Source organism: Arachis hypogaea, chromosome 20 (genome assembly GCF_003086295.3).
Source record: "Arachis hypogaea cultivar Tifrunner chromosome 20, arahy.Tifrunner.gnm2.J5K5, whole genome shotgun sequence".
NCBI lineage: Eukaryota > Viridiplantae > Streptophyta > Magnoliopsida > Fabales > Fabaceae > Arachis > Arachis hypogaea.
In genome coordinates, this window is record NC_092055.1 from 58,520,487 (window position 1) to 58,543,025 (window position 22,539).

The 22,539-nt window shown below is 37.0% G+C and overlaps 2 long non-coding RNA genes across 2 annotated transcripts; both read right to left on the reverse strand.

The window, feature by feature from the left end:
- Window positions 1-17,859: 17,859 nt before the first annotated feature.
- On the reverse strand, window positions 17,860-19,762 carry LOC140182607 (uncharacterized). Its single transcript, XR_011878533.1, has 2 exons — window positions 19,252-19,762; window positions 17,860-18,067 (listed from the first exon to the last, which is right to left on the reverse strand). It is a non-coding gene; the product is annotated as an uncharacterized lncRNA (long non-coding RNA).
- A 978-nt stretch (window positions 19,763-20,740) lies between these two features.
- LOC140182606 (uncharacterized) lies at window positions 20,741-22,491 on the reverse strand. Its single transcript, XR_011878532.1, has 2 exons — window positions 22,133-22,491; window positions 20,741-20,948 (listed from the first exon to the last, which is right to left on the reverse strand). It is a non-coding gene; the product is annotated as an uncharacterized lncRNA (long non-coding RNA).
- Window positions 22,492-22,539: the final 48 nt, after the last annotated feature.

Genomic DNA, 22,539 nt, shown 5'->3' on the forward strand with positions numbered 1-22,539 from the left:
CTCATCCCAATGGGTGTCTTGTATGCTGTTCTATATGCCCACAGTGCATCTTGTAGTCTGGTGCTCCAGTCTTTTCTATGAGGCTTTACTATCTTCTGCAAGATACGCTTAATTTCTCTATTTGACACCTCGGCTTGCCCATTAGTTTGGGGATGGTAAGCTATTGCAACTTTATGGATTATCCCATGCTTCTTCATCAATCCTGTTAGTCTCCTGTTACAAAAATGGGTGCCTTGATCGCTCACAATCGCTCGTGGTGATCCAAAGCGGCGTATAATATGGTTTCTCACAAAGGAAACAACAGTGTTAGCATCATCAGTGCGGGTAGGAATTGCTTCCACCCATTTAGAAACATAATCCACAGCTAACAATATATAAAAATATCCACTAGAATTTGGAAATGGACCCATGAAGTCAATGCCCCAAACATCAAAAATTTCACAGAAAAGCATATATTGTTGAGGCATCTCATCCCTCTTGGATATATTACCAAATTTCTGGCATGGGTGACAAGATTTGCAAAACTCAGCAGCATCTCTAAAAAGAGTAGGCCACCAGAATCCGCAGTCTAAGATCTTTCTAGCTGTTCGTTGAGGGCCAAAATGTCCTCCACTCTCAGATGAGTGACAGGCCTCTAAAATGGACTGGAATTCTGATTGAGGCACACAACGTCTAATTATCTGGTCAGCGCCACATCTCCATAAATATGGGTCATCCCATATATAATATTTAGACTCACTTTTCAGCTTGTCTCTTTGATGTTTAGAAAAATGTGGAGGAAATGTGCGGCTAACTAAATAATTAGCAACAGGTGCATACCAAGGGACTACCTTAGATACTGCTTGCAGGTTGTCAAAAGGAAAATTATTATCTATAGGAGTAAAATCATCCTTAATATGTTCAAGGCGACTCAAGTGGTCTGCTACTGCTACTAAATTTTGATTACCACTCCTATCCTTTATTTCTAAATCAAATTCTTGTAACAGCAGTATCCAACGTATAAGTCTTGGTTTGGATTCCTTTTTAGCTAATAGATACTTTAGAGCTGCATGGTCTGAATACACTACTACTCTAGTACCAAGTAAATAAGCCCGGAATTTATCCAGAGCGAAAACAATAGCAAGTAGCTCTTTCTCAGTAGTAGTATAATTGGACTGGACAGTGTCTAAGGTCTTAGACGCATAGGCAATAACAAAAGGATCCTTACCTTCACGCTGAGCCAGCGCTGCTCCTACTGCATGGTTGGAAGCATCGCACATGATTTCAAACGGCTGGCTCCAGTCGGGTCCTCTCACAATTGGGGCTTGAGTCAGAGTAGTCTTCAACTTATCAAATGCTTGTTTGCAATCGTCACTGAACTCAAACTCAATGTCCTTCTGCAGTAATCTGGATAAGGGAAGTGCCTCCTTACTAAAGTCCTTAATAAATCTCCTGTAGAAACCTGCATGGCCAAGAAACGAACGGACTTCCCTCACAGAAGAGGGTAAAGTAAACTAGAAATAACATTCACCTTTGCTGGGTCTACAGAAATGCCATTATTAGATACCACATGTCCTAATACAATCCCTTGTTTTACCATAAAGTGGCATTTTTCGAAATTCAATACAAGGTTTGTATTAACACATCAATCTAATACACTAGATAATCCATCTAAGCAAAGGTTAAAAGAATCACCATAAACGCTAAAATTGTCCATAAAAACTTCCATACAGTCCTCAATAAGATCAGAGAAAAGACTCATCATGTACCTTTGGAAAGTAGTTGGTGCATTGCACAAGCCAAAGGGCATTCTCTTATAAGCGTAAGTCCCAAAAGGACATGTAAAAATAGTCTTTTCCTGATCCTCAGGAGCTATATGAATCTGGAAATAACCTGTGTAACCATCTAGAAAGCAATAATGTGATTTACCTGACAGGCGATCCAGCATTTGATCAATGAATGGAAGTGGGTAGTGATCCTTACGGGTAGCTTGGTTGAGACGCCTGTAATCAATGCAGACTCTCCAAGCATTCTGAACTCTAGTTGCTATGAGCTCTCCATGCTCATTCTTCACGGTAGTGACTCCAGACTTCTTGGGCACCACTTGTACTGGGCTTACCCATTCACTGTCTGAAATGGGATATATGATACCGGCCTCCAATAGTCTGGTCACCTCCTTCTTGACAACTTCCAAGATGGTGGGATTCAATCTTCTATGTGGTTGACAGACAGGTCTTGCTCCCTCTTCTAAAAATATTCTGTGCTCGCATACTTGAGGGTTAATTCCCACTATGTCTGCCAAACTCCACCCAATTGCCTTCTTATCCTTCCTCAGTACATCAAGTAACTGCTCTTCTTGTTGAGAAGTAAGTTCCCTTGCAATAATAACCGGAAGCTTCTGCTCATCCTCAAGATAAGCATATTTGAGATGTGGAGGGAGAGGTTTCAATTCTAACTTTTGATCATGGGCAGGCTCTGGATTATCTGGGGCTTGTGAAAATGGCGAAGTGCCCTCACTGTCAGTTAAGAGGGTCCCCACACTTGGACCTTGTCCAGTGTACCTCTCTTCAAACTCTTCTTTTTGAACTTCAGCCACACTTTCATCTATGACATCACACTGGAAGATAGAACGATCTTCTGGGGGGTTGTCAATGACTCCATTCAGATTGAAGTTTACTATGCGGCCATCTATTTCAAAGGAGTATGTTCCTAAAAAAGCATCCAATTTGAATTTTGATGTCTTCAGGAATGGTCTTCCAAGTAGGATTGATGATGGCTTATCTGAATCATTATGGGGCATCTCCAAGATATAAAAATCAGTGGGAAATGTGAGCCCTTTAATGTTCACCAAAACATCTTCAGCAACTCCAGCCACTGTAATAATGCTTTTATCTGCTAACACAAAACGAGCTGCCGACCTTTTTAAGGGAGGGAGCCTTAAAACATCATATATAGACAAAGGCATTATACTGACACATGCTCCTAAATCACACATGCAATCATAAATTACTACACCACCAATAGTACAACTAACTATGCAAGGACCTGGATCACTACATTTTTTAGGTAATCCTCCCATTAAAGCAGATATGGAACTACCTAAAGGAATAGTTTCTAATTCATTAATTTTGTCTTTATGGATACATAAGTCTTTTAGAAACTTTGCATATTTAGGTACCTTCTGAATAACATCAAAAAGGGGGACAGTTACCTCAACCTTTTTGAATATTTCTACCATTTTAGGATCAGGTTTCAGCTGCTTCCTGGGCTTCCTTGCAAGTTGTGGAAATGGAATGGGAGTAGTGTTTTCTGTGGTGCCTGCGCCTTTTTGTGCTTCTTCCTATGGTTGAGCTATCTCTTCTTCAGCTATGTCCTGTATATCCTCTTCCTCTTCAACATCTTCGATTTCTACTACCTCTTCAGCTGAGGCGTATTTTGGTGAGCTTGGTTCCTCCTGATTCTTCTCCTGCAGTGTGGTTCTGGACCTTAGGGTGATGGCATTAATGCCTTCCTTTGGATTGGGTAGTGGTTGAGAGGGGATTCCAGTGGTGCTTGAAGGTTGGTTACTAGAATTTTGTGCTGAACCAAGCTGTGTCATAAAAGCTTGCAGAGTAGAGGTGAGACCATTCAAACTGGTGTTAATAGTGTTCACGATGGTACTCTCCATGGCCAGTTGTCTTTTCTCAAAAGCTTGTAATAAATCTTCATTAGAAGATACAGAAGAATGAGTAAATTGAGAGGTTTGCTACTGATTGTTCGGTGGTCCTTGGTTTTGCCTCAGGTGAGGTACTCGGTAAGGTTGATTTTGCTGCCTGTTGTTGTTATTATTCCACCTCTGATTTCTCTGATTATCTCTGCCTCCCCTATTATTGTTGTCCCTCCAATTCTGGTTTGAATTGTCCTGCTATTCATGGTTATTATTTCCACTTTGATTGTACCCTTGGTTGGGGCGGTCATAGAAGTTGTGAGTGGATGCCACCATGTTGTCGTCTTGTTGGAGCTGCGGGCATTCATCAGTGTAATGGCTGTAATCAGCACAAATGCCGCAAATTCTTTGTGGAACTAGTTGTTGGTTTTGCTGCGGTTGAGTTTGCTGAGCTTGTTGATTCAACTGCATTTGCTTCAGCAGGTTGGTCATCTCACAGATGCTTTGATTTAGAGCAGCAGTCTCTATGCCAGAAGATACTTCTGCAACGACTTTTGAACGGCCTTGCTTCTGTCTGTGGTTCTGAGTAGATTCAGCTAAATCACTGATCAATTGCCAAGCTTCATCAGTGGTCTTGTACTTCTTCATAGACCCATTGCTGGCACTTTCCAATGTGGTCTTATCTTGGGGCCTCATACCTTGTGTGATATAGCTGAGTAGCACGATCTTGTCAATCATGTGGTGGGGGCATGCTTCCAGAAGATTATTGAAGCACTCCCAGTATTCGAAGAGAGTCTCATTGTCATCCTGAACAATTGTAGAGATGTCCTTCCTCAGTTTATCAGTAACTTCAGATGGGAAGAATTTCTCCAGAAACTCCTTTCTGAGTGTATCCCAGTTGGATACATTTGCTATAGGTTGAGTGTAGTACCACTCTCTTGCTTTTCCCTCAAGAGAGAACGGAAAAGCTTTCAGCAGAATTGAAGTTTCATCAGTGCCATCACGCCTGGCAGTAGAACAGGCTGCCCGGAAATCTCTCAAGTGCTTGATAGGCTCTTGAGCAGGTAGGCCATGAAACTTGGGCATCAAATTTAATAGTGCGGTCTTTATTTCAAAATCCGTAGCTACCGCTGGATGATGCGCTTGAAACGGTTGCATTGTAAAATCAGGAGCTCCTTCCTCCTGAATGGTAACTCTTCTAGCTGCCATGTTTTCTGCACATAAAACAACCGAATCAGTAGAACGGGGGCTGGTTTCTTCCTCAAATTCACTTTCAGATCCGCCCTCAGAGCGGGCTAACCTACGCTATTCTCGCCTTATTCATGAAATTGTTCTTTCAATTTCAGGATCGAATATTAGCAAGCGCGGATCAGGAAATGAACGCGTCATTTGACGGAAGAAACATGCAGCTCATAGTAGCAAAATTAAATAAAATGCAAATAAATAAATCCTAATTAATAAAATTAGCACTCTATTGCAACTCCCCGGCAACGGCGCCAAAAATTGATGGGAAGCAGAAGCTGATAAATTAAAAATTTATTAAAATGGTTACGTTGCAAGTATAGTTCTTAACTCACCGAAAATCTGCCTATCAATTTAGAAATATGTCACAGAGAGTTTAAATTAAAATTATTGGGAGTTTTAAGTCCCAGGTCGTCTCCCAAGGAGTTGCAGAAAAGTGTGCTGTTTTATTAATCAGATGTTCCAAGAAGTTGAGCTAAGTAAATTGGAATTTAAATTGAGGAATTTTAAATAATATAAATAAAAGCCTTGACTGGGAATTGATTAGTTAGAATCTCTATCATTGATGGAATGTTTTTTAAAATTGATTTATAATTAACGGTTACTCTGTTTGGTTATCCTTTACTAGGTAAGGGAAAGTCAAACAAGTTGGAATGCCAGATCTGTTCACGAGTTGCAACCCACTTAGTTCAAAGGGATTGGCGTTGGTGACAGGATAGCAATCCAACATTTAACCCAACTACAAATTTCTCCTTCAATCCTTCCAACTCAAGAGTTCCTTTTAATCAACTCCCCATCAAGTAATGAAACTACTCACGCATTGTAAATAAAGAATCCATAGCACATGAAAGGGAATTAAAAGAAGACATGATTATTGGAACTGAAATTGAATTAAAAAGAAATAATTCTTGCGTTAATTAATCATGAAAGTATCTGAATGACAAAATTGAATATAACAAAGAACATGGAAGAATAAAACCAAGTTAAGAGAACAAACTAGAATGATGAAGTCTTGATGAGGAAATAACTCATCTCAATGTTCCAATGCTAAGACCAATTGAAAATCCAAATTCTAAAAACTAGAGAGAAAAACCTAAGAGAGTGAAAAACTAGATCTAAAACTACTGAATGAATGTGTGTGTTGTTTCTGCATATTCTCTGACTCTAATCTGCTGTTCCGAGCCGAAAACTGGGCCGAAATAAGGTCCAAAATTGCCCCCATCAAGATCTGCAGATTATGCAGATCGTGCATGTGACGCGATCGCGTCATCCATGCGGACGCGTCGCTTGCGCTTTTTCCTCTCCACGCGTTCGCGTCGTCCACGCTACCGCGTCACTTGCACTTTCCAATCTACGCGGCCGCGCAAGCCATGTGGCCGCGTCACTGCGATTTGCGCTCCTTCGCGCGGTCGCGTGAGCCATGCGACCGCATCACTTCTCGCTGGTTATCTCCTCAAATTCTTGTGTTCCTTCCATTTTTGCTAGCTTCCTCTCCAATCTCCATCTCATTCATGCCCTATAAAGCCTGAAACACTTGACACACAGATCACGGTATCGAATGGAATAGGGGAGAATTAAAATTAAATAATTAAAGTCTCTAGGAAGCAATTTTCAAACATGTACTGAATTTAGGAAGGAAATCTAAATGCATGCTAAATTGATGAATAAGTGGGTAAGGATCATGACAAAACCACATAATTAAACACAATATAAACTATAAAATATTGGTTTATCAAAGTCCATAAAACTTGCAGTTTTGTTGCATCAGAGAAACTAATTGAGGCTTTAGCTCAAAATTGTTTGCTCCAATTGTAGGGATTGAGATGCTTCTTCCATGTAAGTTGGAATTTGGTGCAGTAAAGTCACCAAGCATCTTCCTTGCACCTCCATCATTGTTATTGGTTTCGGCCATCTCAACTTCTTTTTCAAAAATTTTAGTAAAGTCCTCTTCAGAGTGTTGTGTTTTAGCTTCTCTTAGCTTCCTCTTCAGAGTCCTTTCAGGTTCCAGATCAGCTTCAACAAGAATGTTCTTATCCTTGTTCCTGCTAATATGAAAAAGAAGAGAACAAAAAATAAAATATAGAATCCTCTATGTCACAGTATAGAGACTCCTTTATGTGAGTAGAAAAAGAGGAGAATAGAAGAAGGAGAAGAGAAAGATTCAAAAATTAATTAAAATAAAATAAAAATATTTTTGTTTTTATTTTAAATATTAATTAGAATTCAAAAATTAAAAAAGAAAAATAAAATTAGATTAAAATTTAAAACAATTATTTAATTAAAAAAAATTTTGAAAAAGGGGGAAGGAGTTTTCAAAAATTAGAGAGAGAAAATTAGTTAGGTGGTTTTGAAAAAGATATGATTGAAATAGAAAATTTTTAAAATCAAACAGAAAGTCAGGTAGTTAATTGAAAAAAGAGATTTGAAAATCAAATTTGAAAAGATAGGAAGTTAGAAAAGATTTTGAAAATTGATTTTTGAAAAAGATATGATTGAAATGATTGAAATTATTTTGAAAAAGATTTGATTGAGAAGATATGATTGCAATTTATTTAAAAAAAGATATGATTGAAGAAGAAATTAAAACGATTTGATTTTGAAAAAGATTTTGAAATTAGCAATCAAAAAGATATGATTGAAAATTAAAAAGATATGATTTTGAAAATTAAAGTTGATTACTTGACTAACAAGAAACAAAAAGATATGATTTTAAAATTTAAAGATTGAACCTTTCTTAATAGGCAAGTAACAACTTGAAATTTTTGAATCTAAAAATTAAATGTTAGTGAGATTTTCGAAAATATGAAGTAAGAATAGGAAAAAGATTTTGAAAATCAATTTTTAAAAAAATTTCGAAAATATATAAAAATAAATGAAAAAGATTTGGTTTTTGAAAAAGATTTGAAAAGATAGAATTTTGAAATTGAAATTTATGAGTAAAACAAGGAAAGATATATTTTTGATTTTTGAATTTTTAATGATGAGAGAGAAAAACACTAAATTGAAACAAATCATGAAAGTTATGAATCAAAACAACTAATGCATGCAAGAACACTTTGAATGTCAAGATGAACAACAAGAACACTTTGAAGATCAAGATGAAATTCAAGACTTTTTTTTTTAATTTTTTTTTAAGAAAAGAAAAACATGCAAGACACCAAACTTAGAAATTTTCAATGTTTAGACACTAACAAATTGAAAATGCATATGAAAAACAAGAAAAGACACAAAACAAGAAAATGCAAAGATCAACCAAGGAAATTCATCAAGAACAACTTGAAGATCATGAAGAACATTATGCATGAGTTTTCAAAAATTAAGAAAAAATTAACAACATGCAATTGACACCAAACTTAAAACTTGACATAAGACTCTAATAAGAAACACAAAATTAATTTTTTGATTTTATGATTTTATAATTTTTTTGGATTTTTTTTTTTTGAAAATTATTTTGGAAAAAACGAAAAAGAAGAAATTTTTTTTTTATTTTTCGAAAATAAGAAATAAAAAGCTTAAAATTAAAATAAAATTACCTAATCTGAGCAACAAGATGAATCGTCAACTGTCCAAACTCGAACAATTCCCGGCAACGGCGCCAAAAACTTGGTGTTGTTGCCGGACCAAAAACTTGGCATTGTTGTTGCCGGAAACAAATGCGAAATTGTTGTTCGTTCCCTCCCGGGCAACGGCGCCAAAAACTTGGTATGCCAAATCGTGATCGCTCATTCCTTGGTAACGACGCTAAAAACTTAATACGCACGTTCATAATTTTAGTTCTTTGTCACAATTTCGCACAACTAACCAGCAAGTACACTGGGTCGTCTAAGTAATAAACCTTACGTGAGTAAGGGTCGATCCCACGGAGATTGTCGGCTTGAAGCAATCTATGGTCACCTTGTAAATCTCATTCAGGCGGATTTCAAATGGTTATGGTGAATTGATAATTAAAATATAATTAAAATATAAAATAGGATAGAAATACTTATGTAATTCATTGGTGAGAATTTCAGATAAGTGTATAGAGATGCTTTTGTTCCTCCTGAACCTCTGCTTCCTACTGTCTTCATCCAATCATTCCTACTCCTTTCCATGGTAAGCTTTATGTGGGGCATCACCGTTGTCGATGGCTACTTCCCGTCCTCTCAGTGAAAATGGTCCAAGATGCGTTGTCACCGCACGGCTAATCATCTGTCGGTTCTCGATCATACTGGAATAGGATTCAGTAATCCTTTTGCGTCTGTCACTACGCCCAGCACTCGCGAGTTTGAAGCTCGTCACAGCCATCCCTTCCCAGATCCTACTCGAAATACCACAGACAAGGTTTAGACTTTTCGGATCTCAAGAATGGCCGCCAATAATACTAGGCTATACCATGAAGACTCTGATCATAGATTAGGAGGCTAAAAGATATGCATTCAAGCTTGTTTGCATGTAGAACGGAAGTGTTTGTCAGGCACGCATTCATAAGTGAGAATGATGATGAGCGTCTCATAATCATCACATTCATCATGTTCTTGTGTGCGAATAAATATCTTAGAGAAGAAATATGCTCAAATTGAATAGAAAAACAATAGTACTTTGCATTAATTCATGAGGAACAGCAGAGCTCCACACCTTAATCTATGGTGTGTAGAAACTCTACCGTTGAAAATACATAAGTGATAATGGTCCAGGCATGGCCGAATGGCCAGCCTCCCAAAGAGGGTTCAATCATCAAAACATGATCAAAAAGATCCTTAATACAATAGTAAAAAGTTCTATTTATACTAAACTAGTTACTAGGGTTACAGAAATAAGTAATTGATGCAAAAATCCACTTCCGGGCCCACTTGGTGTGTGCTTGGGCTGAGCGTTGAAGCTTTCACGTGTAGAGGTCTTCCTTGGAGTTAAACGCCAGTTTGTAACCTGTTTCTGGCATTTAACTCTGCTTTGCAACCTGTTTCTGGCATTTAACTCCAGAATAGGGCAGAAAGCTGGCGTTGAATGCCAGTTTGCGTCATCTAAACTTGGGCAATGTATGGACTATTATATATTTCTGGAAAGCTCTGGATGTCTACTTTCCAACGCAATTTAGACCGTGCCATTTTGACTCCTGTAGCTCCAGAAAAGCCACTTTGAGTGCAGGGAGGTCAGAATCCAACAGCATCTGTAGTCCTTCTTCAACCTCTGAATCTGATTTTTGCTCAAGCCCCTCAATTTCAGCCAGAAATTACCTGAAATCACAGAAAAACATACAAACTCATAGTAAAATCCAGAAATGTGAATTTTATTTAAAAACTAATAAAAATATACTAAAAACTATGTAAAAACACTGCCAAGAAGCGTATAAATTATCTGCTCATCAATCAACATATAAAGGTATGAAAGATTGAAAGCATAAAAAGAGTCTTCGCTTGGTGTAAGCTAAGGGTCCTTTCCTTGTTGGAACCACAACTGTGACAATTATGATGGATTAGTCTCACTTGATCAACCCTCACATCGGAAAGTAAGTTAAATGAGCATAAGTGTCCTTAACCCACAAATCCTAATTTACTTGCTAATTGCCTTAGCAACAAACTAGTGTTAGTGGGAAGAAGAACAATTAACAATCCAAGAATTGAAACTAAATATCGGATATTCCAACTCTAGGAACCCAATTGCTCACTTTACCCAAGCCAAAAACCAAAAATTTAGCCTAAACTTATGTTTGACATTTTGTCAAACATTTGGTGGGCAAAAAGCTTAAACATGGAGAAAATGAGAAAAAGGCTTGAAACTAAAAGCAACAATTGATCTCAATCAACAAGAATAACATAAGGAAGCATGAAACAAACATCAAACATCAAATTCATCAACAAGAAATTAAAATTGCAAGAGAGAAGCAAAATTGAACTATAACTTGAATTAGAAGAAAGAGTAATGACAATGTAACTATAAAGAGTAATAACAAGAGAATACTTACAATGAAATCTAGCAAAATCCAAGATAAAACCCTAGTATAAACCCTAATAGAGATGATAAAAAACTTAGAGAAAACTAAACTAAAAACTTCCTACTACTACTCCTAAAACTATACTAATGATATGCTATGTTATGTCTTCATTCCCCCCTCCAATATGAGCTAGAGAGCTTCAGAAATGGGCCTCCAAAGCCCCATATTGCGAGGCATGTGCTCTTTTAATGAAGTCATGTGCGGACACCTGTGTGGACGCACAGACGCGTGCGTCCGCACACTTCGCGAAAAATCCTTTCCTGTGTGTATACACAAGTAGCTGTGCGCACGCATACTAGGCGATGCTTCGCTGCACGCGCGACGCGCTCGAAATGATCCACGCGCTCAGATTGGGTGGCTGTGTGTATGCACAGGTAGCTGTGCGTACGCACGCACATGTCTCTAAGCTCATCTCCTTTGATTCCTCTTGTTTCCTCCACTTTGTATGCTCTTCTTCCATTTTCTCCAACCCATTCCTACCTTATACACCTGAAATCACTCACACACAATATCAAGGCATCGAATGAAAGGTAAATGGAATAAAATAGATTAAATTAGGAACAAAAGAGCATATTTTCACAATCAAACACAATTTGGGAGGAAAGTTCAAAAGCATGCTATTCAAGGGAATAAGTGCAAGTTACTGTGATGAAAATCCATTCAATTCTAACCAAAAATCATCATCAAATATGGATTCATCAATTCCTCCACACTTAAACACTAGCATGTCCTCATGCTAACCACACACAAAGGAGATAGATGAAAGGAAAAATGACTTATGCTATGTACTACTTAAATGCATGCTATCATCCTAAGGCTAATCATCAATATATACTATGATGGGAGTTGGTAGAAACAAACCACAAACTTCCAATCTATCACAAGAAAGCTTTAGGGCCAATGCAAAGAGTTCATGCATCAAGATCAATGTCCAAAGAATTGAATTGAGTTTATCAAAACTATCCAATTAAACAACTTGCAAGAAGATACAATATGAGGCGTAGGAACATAGAATTGAGCGATCGAATCCCTCACCGGATGTGTATCCACTCAATTTGCTCAGTGTTTAGGGTTTAACCTCTCAATTCTCCTTTTTTCATGATTTTGAAGATTTGTAAGTCATCTAACAATTAACTAGTATTTAATGCATGAATAACAAATATCATGAGGTCTTTATAGGGATGTAAAGGGGCAAGGGTTTAGGTAAGATGAATTATGGTCAAGTGGACTTAAAGAATTAGTTCTTTGATTAGCTTGAGCGTCCACCTAATCCTCCATCATCTATACACATATAACAATGCAACCTTTCTACCCATTTCCTTTTTCTATCTCACCTTACTCATGCATTTTCTTTTCAAACGTGGCATATGCATCCTTTATTTACTCTTTTATTTTATACTTTGTTATGCACAAAGTTTTTTTTTTTTTACTATTTGAACTATGAATGCATATGTTTTAATTAATGAAATGCATGAGCGTTACCTAATTGTCAAAAAAAATTTCATAATGTGTTCATGCCTCTATCACCAATGCTTCCCAAAATTACCCTACACTTAGACTTTACACACTAATCCACCCAAGCTAATCAAAGAGTAATTCAGGGACATCAATAGTTTTCTGCTTAAGGGAAGTAATGTGCTATCATCAGAACAAAAGGGGATTTATAGGCTCAAAGGGGTTCACAAAGGTGAATGCAAGGGTTGGGCATATAGGTTAGTGAGTTTATCATCAAAGATGGCCTCAATCATGCTAAATGCATCCAAACACAAATATAGGACATAAAGAATCGTGCAAATCAATGATCACAATAAAAAATGAGTATAATCACACACAAGAACAACATTATGGTTGAAAAATACAACCATCTATTAAAGCTTAAATCTCATAAGGCATGTTGTTCTAGCTCTTTTCCATGTTCTACAAACAAAATATTCCAAGCAAGTTGGTAAACATAATTTTTCTTCAATTCAATCAATGGTATGCCCTTAGAAAAAAGTTTTCATGGAAATTCCTTGGTGTTTCACCATTTATTCATTCTATGATGCAAGATTCAAATATTAACTACTAAATATCCATGAACGATAAAGAAATATTCTCAATAAACCAAACAAGATGCAATAGAAAAACTACTCAAAATAAAGAAAAAGTACTACAAGAAACATTGCAAAGTGTCTTTAAAAGAGAAACTTTTACCCCCTTGAAGTCATCAATCCTCCCCACACTTAATTTGTGCACGGTCCTCCGTGCATGCTCACGATCTGAGAGGATGAAGAGGGCCACCTTCAGCTGGTGGATTCAGGAATGGGATGGTTAACTACATCATGCTTCTCCCCAGCTAGCTCGGATAAAGCTCTAGGAATCGGGCTGGGGTCTCTTCCTTCTAGCTTTGCTACTATCCGCTCGAAACGCTTTTGCTCCAAATGCTCTATTTGGTGGATATCGTGCAAGATGTCTCGGAATAGATCTGAAAGAGGTCGGAGAAAAGGTAAAGAAGTTGATGAAGTTGGTAGACTCGATGGTGGTGCTGTGAGTGTCTTCCTCTTGGAGGGGGTTGTATTTGTTGATCTCACAAAATCTCCCCTCGAAATGAACTTGTTGCCCCTAGGAACCCCGAACATGATGTCCATGGGTCACCTCTCTACCTCCGCTGCGTTTGCTAAGCGCATCACCATCAACGGAAATGGAATGTTAATATTCTTCTTCTCAACCAATTTCCAAATCGATTTGCACAATAAAGGCAAGATGACTATATACTTCCCTTGTATAATAGCCCACAATAGCAAAGCAGTTCTAAATCTTACATGGGTAGTGTGGGTGCTCGGGATGATGTAGTCCGCCACAATCTGATGCCATATACGAGCTTCAGCATTCAAATCAGAGTATGCAATACTAGTGGGAACATAATTCCTCCCTTTGCTATACTCCCAAGATGCACCAGGACGGCCTATTCTCTCAAGAACGGGAGTTAGAGATACTCTTCCTTTGAAGACATCCACTTTTATCTTGAAATATTCATCCTTCTCAAGTGGAATGTAGGGGATGTTCAGAATAACTTCTAGAGCTTGGTTGGATGTATCCAACATCTTTCCCCAGAGGAAGACTGACTTTGTTTCCCAAGCTTGGTAGTTCGTATAGAATTCCCAGACTATAGTCTCATTGACTTCAATGGGTTCTCGCTCAAGAAACTCCCAATGAAGCGAGGCAACCCTTTGGTGAATAATCACCTTGTATTGGCTTGGAACCTTCAATGGCCGCTCCCAATGGATTGTACGCTTCTAATAGCCTCGTATTGAGAGTCGGCTCTCCGGTTGACCAAGGTGTTCGGTTTATGCCCTTGGCGATGCCCCCAAACATCAAGAAAGCGAGCGGTGGGTTGTTCAATCGGTGATGTAACCGGTGTCTTACCTTTCTTTCTCATCCTGAAAATACAAACAAAAGAATTTTGGGACCATAGGGCAACAATAAAGTAAAATCACTGAGGAAACACTAACAAGGTTAAAAGAAGCTTATAAAAATAGTGTGATTTGCAAAAGAACGGTGTATATATTCCAATGATGCGAGTGGTTAAAATACACACACCGGCCAGATATCACGGCAATCACACTCCATATCAATCAAAGCTTAACACTTCTCAACTAAATGCTTAAGTTGCAATGTTAAGTCATGGACATAAAAGCAACTTCAAGCTCGCACCAGTACATTAACATGCTTTGAATGCAATGGGTATTGAGGTAGTTGTCAATGAAGTTCATTAGCAAAGGAATGCACAACAACAATAGGCATTCACTCAATGCATTTCTGAGATGAACAATGACAAATGATCTCATACAACACAATGCGTTTGCAACCAAGAATTGCACATCAACAAATAAGGAAATGCATTGGTGAATTTGCTTAACAACCATCAAAAGTCATAATAGAAGTTGCACATTCAAATAAAATGCCTAACAAGAGATAAATTGAACATATATGATGGCCAAGTCATATGAATCAAACAAAATGTTCATTGAGGCATTTTATCGAATATGTGGTATGCAATGTGCAAGTTTATCACAATTAAGCTCAAATTTGATCATAACCAACCCAACAATCAAACAACAACACTATGCAAATCAAAGAAACAACAAAAAAAGCAACTAATTTAATCTAAGCAACGTAAAAGAAATAGAAGCAATTGCAAAAATATGAACATAAAGAAAAAAATAAAAAAAACAAGAACCTGAGGTATAGAGGTTGAAAACAACAAGAACTAGGGAGGAACAATGGCACTTCTTATAGCCACTGCGAGATCACGGCGTTTGGGCTCGCCGGAAGAAGCACCGGAAATGAGAACTCACCGGTGGTGAATAGAGAAAAGAGAAGGTAAAGAAAGAAAGAAAGGAAAAAAAAGAGAAGTAAGAGAAAGAGAGAGAGCGAGGACGTCGACGGTGGGCTGGCGAAGGTGATGAAAAACTTAGAGAAAACTAAACTAAAAACTTCCTACTACTACTCCTAAAACTATACTAATGATATGCTATGTTATGTCTTCATTCCCCCCTCCAATATGAGCTAGAGAGCTTTAGAAATGGGCCTCCAAAGCTCCTAAATTGCGAGGCATGTTCTCTTTTAATGAAGTCATGTGCGGACACCTGTGCGAACGCATAGACGCGTGCGTCCGACACTTTGCAAAAAATCCTTTCTTGTGCGTAAGCACAAGTAGCTGTGCGCATGTACACTAAGCGATGCTTGGCTGGACGCACGACGCGCTCGAAACGATCCACGTGCTCTGATTGGGCGGCTATGCGTACGCACAGGTAGCTGTATGCACGCACACGTCTTTAAGCTCATCTCCTTTAATTCCTCTTCTTTCCTCAACTTTGTATGCTCTTTTTCCGTTTTCTCCAACCCATTCCTACCTTATACACCTGGAATCACTCACACACAACATCAAGGCATCGAATGGAAGGAAAATAGAATAAAATAGATTAAATTAGGCACAAAATAGCATATTTTCACAATCAAGCACAATTTGGGAGGAAAGTTCAAAAGCATGCTATTCAAGGGAATAAGTGCAAGTTACTATGATGAAAATCCATTCAATTCTAACCAAAAATCATCATCAAATATGGATTCATCAACCAGCAAGTACATTGAGTCGTCCAAGCAATACCTGAGCGAGTCAGGGTCAATCCCACGAGGATTGTGGATAGAAGCAATCCATGGTTATCTTGCAGGTCTTATTCAGGCAGATCAGAAGGAGTCAAATTTAACGTATTTTAATATTGTTTAAATTACTTTTTATATCAAATATTTGGATGTTAAATAGAAATAAGGAATTAAATGGAATCAATAAAGGGAATAGAGTTGAGGTTTGGAGTTGCTTAGCCTTTTAGAATTAATTCTGGTAATACTATCTTCTCTGCTTGTGAGTGATTTCTTCAATGGCAGGCTGTATGTGATTGACACTAGATTGAGCAGCTGCTAATACTCCTCCAGATATGAATCTCAGGTTTAGTGCGGATCCATTCTGATTGATGGTGAAGCTTCTTAGGATTCTAGCCTCTAGCATAGAGACCCTAATCTCCCCGTAAATCGGCTGAACTGATGTCTCGGTAAGTCCCCAATGAAATCGTGGATTAGCCATTTGAGAGACGTATATTCAAGCTGGTGGTTCATCATTGTCCGATGAAAGACACACTCTGAACCCATGTAGAATGTGATAACCTTATGCCAGTTCAACGCATTCATATTGATGAAGAACGAATATACATCTTTGAGATAGATCAAACACGGATCGAAGAAGAAATAGTAATACTTCTATTAATTCATAAGACTTAGCAGGGCTCCTCTCCTCAACCTAGGAGGTTTAGAAACTCATACTGAAAGTAAAATATAATGGTGAACATGAAAATATGGCTGAATGTCTGCGTGCTGTTGTAAAATACACTTTAAATACTAAACAGATGACTAGTAAGGGTAAAATGGTCAATTTAGTGCTAAAATCCACTTCTGGGGCCCACTTTGTGAGTGTTTGGGGTGAGCTTTGATGAGATCCACGTGCTATGAAGCTCCTAGGGCGTGAAACTCTGGCTAGGGGGTCCTCTCTGGGCCTTTGGACGCTATGCTCTGCTCTTTGGGTGCTGGACGCCTGGAAGGAGGCAGAAAGCTGGCGTTAGACGCCAGTTTTGGGCCTTCTAATCCCAAGAAAAGTATGAGCTATTATATATTGCTGGAAAGCGCTGGAAGTCAGCTTTCCATAGCCATTGAGAGAGCTCCATTTGGACTTATGTAGCTCCAAAAAAGCTCTTTCGAATGCACGTAGGTCAGATCCAGACAGCATCTGCAGTACTTTTTCCGTCTCTGAATCAGACTTCTGCTCTAGCTCCTCAATTTCAGCTAGAAAATATCTGAAATTGTACAAAAATACAAAAGCTCAAAGTAGAATCCAAAAATATTATTTTAACACTAAAAACTATAAAAACTCAATAAAAACTAAACAAAAACTATTAAAAACTATATGAAAGTGATGCCAAAAAGCGTATAAAATATCCGCTCATCACAACACCAAACTTAAACCGTTGCTTGTCCCCAAGCAACTAAAAACACAGTAGGATAAAAAAAGAAAATTAAGATACAATAAATTTCTAAGTTTCAAATGAAGCTTAGTTAAAATCAGATGAGCAGGACTTAGTAGCTTTTTGCTTCTGAATAGTTTTGGCATCTCACTATCCCTTAAAATCAGATATGTTGGTATCCTTAGGAACTTAGAATCCAGATGATATTATTGACTCTCTTAGTTAATCTTATTTTGATTCTTGAACACAGCAATCTGAGTCTTGGCCGTGACCCTAAGCACTCTGTTTCCAAGTGTAACACCCTAACTTTTAGCACTTCATGATCGTACCAAAAGTAAGGTGTTACGGACCTGACTTCCTTTATTATAAATTTACTATTGAGCCTTTACGTCGATATCGCGTTTCCGTTTTTAAGAAAATTTCAGAAAAAAATAGATTTTAGTATTAAAATCACATAACAAAAGATCTTCAAATAATAACAATCACATAATTACTAATAATAATAGAGGTTATACGATTAAATTCAATGTAAAACTCGAATACAATACCTATCCCTCTGGATAAAATAAAAACCCTAAAGCAACAAGGACGAGGGAACTCTATAAAAACAACAGGAATCACAAGTAAATCTACGAATCGTCTGCAGCTTCTTACTGAATCTCCGAACCTGTGTCACTGAAAGGGTGGAAGATTTGGGGTGAGAACAAACCACACATTCTCAGTAGGGAATGGGAATGCCGTAAAAGTAATGAATTTAATGCAAATAATTAACTTACTTAGTAAAACTATTTTGTTAAACTTTTGAAAATACTTTTATTTCTACTTTAGATAAATAATTACTTTTCTTTAGATTTCTAAACTCAAAACAAATTTTAAATATAAAACTGGTCACATTTTCTGTCTCTCAGCCACATAGTTAATCCTCAGTCAAATGTCAACTCGTAATCACTTTAATACACTCACAAACAAGTAGCGCAAGCAAGAGATTCAATTCAATGTACAAGCAAGTCACAACAAGACAAACAATACAATCACAAAGTAGTAAGACAAGCAAGTGCAATCAAATGCAAATGTGCAAACAACATGATGCATGTCTATCCCTAACGCAGGCCATGAGCTCATGTGTCGGTTGCCTACCCGCTCCCGACATTACCCGGGCACAAGTCCCAGATATGGCTTTCCAGATGCATCAGTGTGCTTATAAGTCGTACGGCTAGGCCGCATCAGTGTGAATTTCCAAATCAATAAGCGTACATCTGGAAAACAGTTCTCAGTGTGTGGGCGTCCCCACTTTACATTTGGCACTAAGGCCCAAACAATGTCACATCTGCTCTCCTGTGGCAGACACTTCATTAATTAATATATTCTTTAAATCCTTGTTCTCTGCTCTCCTGTGGCAGAGATTCCTTTTCTTAAAAAAACCAAGCTCAAAACAACACTTAGAACAAAATCTCTCCTTACAAAACTGGATTTAAAACATTATGTTTTTCTTAATAAATCTAGTTTTAAAAATAGAATACACCTTTTTCTCAACTAAATAAATCTCAAATAATTTAATTTTCCAAAACCAAATCTTTTTAAAATAACTTTTCAAATAAAATCTCAGATTTTTATAAAATTTCGACAGCACTTCCCCTAAAACTCGGGGTTAGCCACCCTTTTTCGGGTCCCAACTGAACCATTTTTAACCTCTTTTCAATCAAGAAATCAAATACATATTCATGAAAATTCAGTCACAAACGCAACTCAAACTCATCATTCAGTCATTTCAAACAATCATAAATTATTTACAAATACCCACTAGACTTCCATGGCATTCATAGTTTAAAAACAGTTAATTTCAAAATAAAATTCCCTACCTCCGTATGAAATCAAAATCCACAAAAGTTTTGGAGAAACTTTTGACCGAGCTGCTGAAAAGAAAAATGTCAGAAATTATCTGTGTCTCCTAGAACTCCAGTTGGCCGGACTCAAGGGAAAGAGGAGCTATGTCACCGTCAACTTCTACCGAATAAAAGTAACGCCAACATGTAGAAGAGGAGGATACGAACACTTTTACCGAATTAGATTTTTTATTAGAGTTACGGATCTCAAAAAATTGAAGCCGAAAGATCAAAGGGAGTCATGGTTTCTCCCTCACCCACGGTCTCTCTCTCGGCCTTTCTTTCTTTTCTTGCTTGGGTTAGAATGAAATGAAATTAACTAAAAGCTAAATGGCAAGGAATATTGGTTTGTGGCGGTAAGTATTAGCAGGTGTCAATGATACATGTATATGTATATATGTCCACAAGACACGTTTTCTTTACTTTCTTTTCTTTTGCGTTAAGGCTTCGGCCCTTTCTTTTTTTTTTTTTAACATTAATATTAATATTAATAATAATAATAATATAGAAATAACATAAAATAATAGTAGTAATAATAATAATAACAATAGTAATGATAATACTTTAATATTATTAATAATAATAGTAATAATAATATTTATAAAAATCAATTTAGATTGTAACTATCAATATAGTTTTTGATAGATAATTTAAAATAATAGAATAAGTTATAATTAAATTAAATTTTATTTTTAAATTCAAAGCATAAAATTTAATTTTAAAAATTTGGGTGTTATATTCTACCCACCTTATAAAAATTTTTGCCCTCAAAAATTGATATAAGATGGAAAAGATTCATATCAACTCCATTTTCAAAAATATCGAAGAAAAGAAATAGAGAGGTGTGGCATGTTCAGTTTGCAAATGTGAAAGAAACCATATCTGATGAAAGAAGTTTGAAACAAAAAGTCTGACGGCAAACAACCAAGGAAGAGATTCACATTAGCACGAATAAGGATTATGCGTTGAAACGGAGCTAACCCCTAAACTTAACTTCTAACGTTCCCAAACCCCGTAATTTACGTTAGTTATTACTTCTATTGCATCTATGATAACCCGTTAGTACTCTCATATACATAAATCATTAGTATTAAATTGGCCAGACTTATTACCATGAGGTATGCAATGGTAAGCTAACAGCATTAATCAACAGACAGTCATGCATCTCAAAACTCAAACTCTTATTATTAGGACAAGTCCTATTGCATGACAGACACTCAGAGTATGGAGTGAAGCATAATCAGTCCATTCCCAAGGCTCTAATAGAAACGAACTGCTCTGATACCATAATGTAACACCCTAACTTTTAGCACGTCACGATCGTACGAAAAGTAAGGCGTTACGGACCTGACTTCCTTTATTATAAATTTACTATTGAGCCTTTACGTCGATATCGCGTTTCCGTTTTTAAAAAAATTTCAGAAAAAAATAGATTTTAGTATTAAAATCACATAACAAAAAGATCTTCAAATAATAACAATCACATAATTACTAATAATAATAGAGGTTATACGATTAAATTCAATGTAAAACTCGAATACAATACCTATCCCTCTGGATAAAATAAAAACCCTAAAGCAACAAGGACGAGGGAACTCTATAAAAACAACAGGAATCACAAGTAAATCTACGAATCGTCTGCAGCTTCTTACTGAATCTCCGAACCTGTGTCACTGAAAGGGTGGAAGATTTGGGGTGAGAACAAACCACACGTTCTCAGTAGGGAATGGAAATGCCGTAAAAGTAATGAATTTAATGCAAATAATTAACTTACTTAGTAAAACTATTTTGTTAAACTTTTGAAAATACTTTTATTTCTACTTTAGATAAATAATTACTTTTCTTTAAATTTCTAAACTCAAAATAAATTTTAAATATAAAGCTGGTCACATTTTCTGTCTCTCAGCCACATAGTTAATCCTCAGTCAAATGTCAACTCGTAATCACTTTAATACACTCACAAACAAGTAGCGCAAGCAAGAGATTCAATTCAATGTACAAGCAAGTCACAACAAGACAAACAATACAATCACAAAGTAGTAAGACAAGCAAGCGCAATCAAATGCAAATGTGCAAACAACATGATGCATGTCTATCCCTAACGCAGGCCATGAGCTCATGTGTCGGTTGCCTACTCGCTCCTGACATTACCCGGGCACAAGTCCCAGATATGGCTTTCCAGATGCATCAGTGTGCTTATAAGTCGTACAGCTAGGCCGCATCAGTGTGACTTTCCAAATCAATAAGCGTACATCTGGAAAACAGTTCTCAGTGTGTGGGCGTCCCCACTTTACATTTGGCACTAAGGCCCAAACAATGTCACATCTGCTCTCCTGTGGCAGACACTTCATTAATTAATATATTCTTTAAATCCTTGTTCTCTGCTCTCCTGTGGCAGAGATTCCTTTTCTTAAAAAAATCAAGCTCAAAACAATACTTAGAACAAAATCTCTCCTTACAAAACTGGATTTAAAACATTATGTTTTTCTTAATAAATCTAGTTTTAAAAATAGAATACACCTTTTTCTCAACTAAATAAAGCTCAAATAATTTAATTTTTCAAAACCAAATCTTTTTAAAATAACTTTTCAAATAAAACCTCAGATTTTTATAAAATTTCGACAGCACTTCCCCTAAAACTCGGGGTTAGCCACCCTTTTTCAGGTCCCAACTGAACCATTTTCAACCTCTTTTCAATCAAGAAATCAAATACATATTCATCAAAATTCAGTCACAAACACAACTCAAACTCATCATTCAGTCATTTCAAACAATCATAAATTATTTACAAATACCCACTAGACTTCCATGGCATTCATAGTTTAAAAACAGTTAAGTTCAAAATAAAATTCCCTACCTCCGTACGAAATCAAAATCCACAAAAGTTTTGGAGAAACTTTTGACCGAGCTGCTGAAAAAGAAAATGTCAGAAATCATTTGTGTCTCCTAGAACTCCAGTTGGCCGAATTCAAAGGAAAGAGGAGCTACGTCACCGTCAACTTCTACCGAATAAAAATAACGCCAACATGTAGAAGAGGAGGATACGAACACTTTTACCGAATTAGATTTTTTATTAGAGTTACGGATCTCAAGAAATTGAAGCCGAAAGATCAAAGGGAGTCATGGTTTCTCCCTCACCCACGATCTCTCTCTCGGCCTTTCTTTCTTTTCTTGCTTCGGTTAGAATGAAATGAAATTAACTAAAAGCTAAATGGCAAGGAATATTGGTTTGTGGTGGTAAGTATTAGCAGGTGTCAATGATAC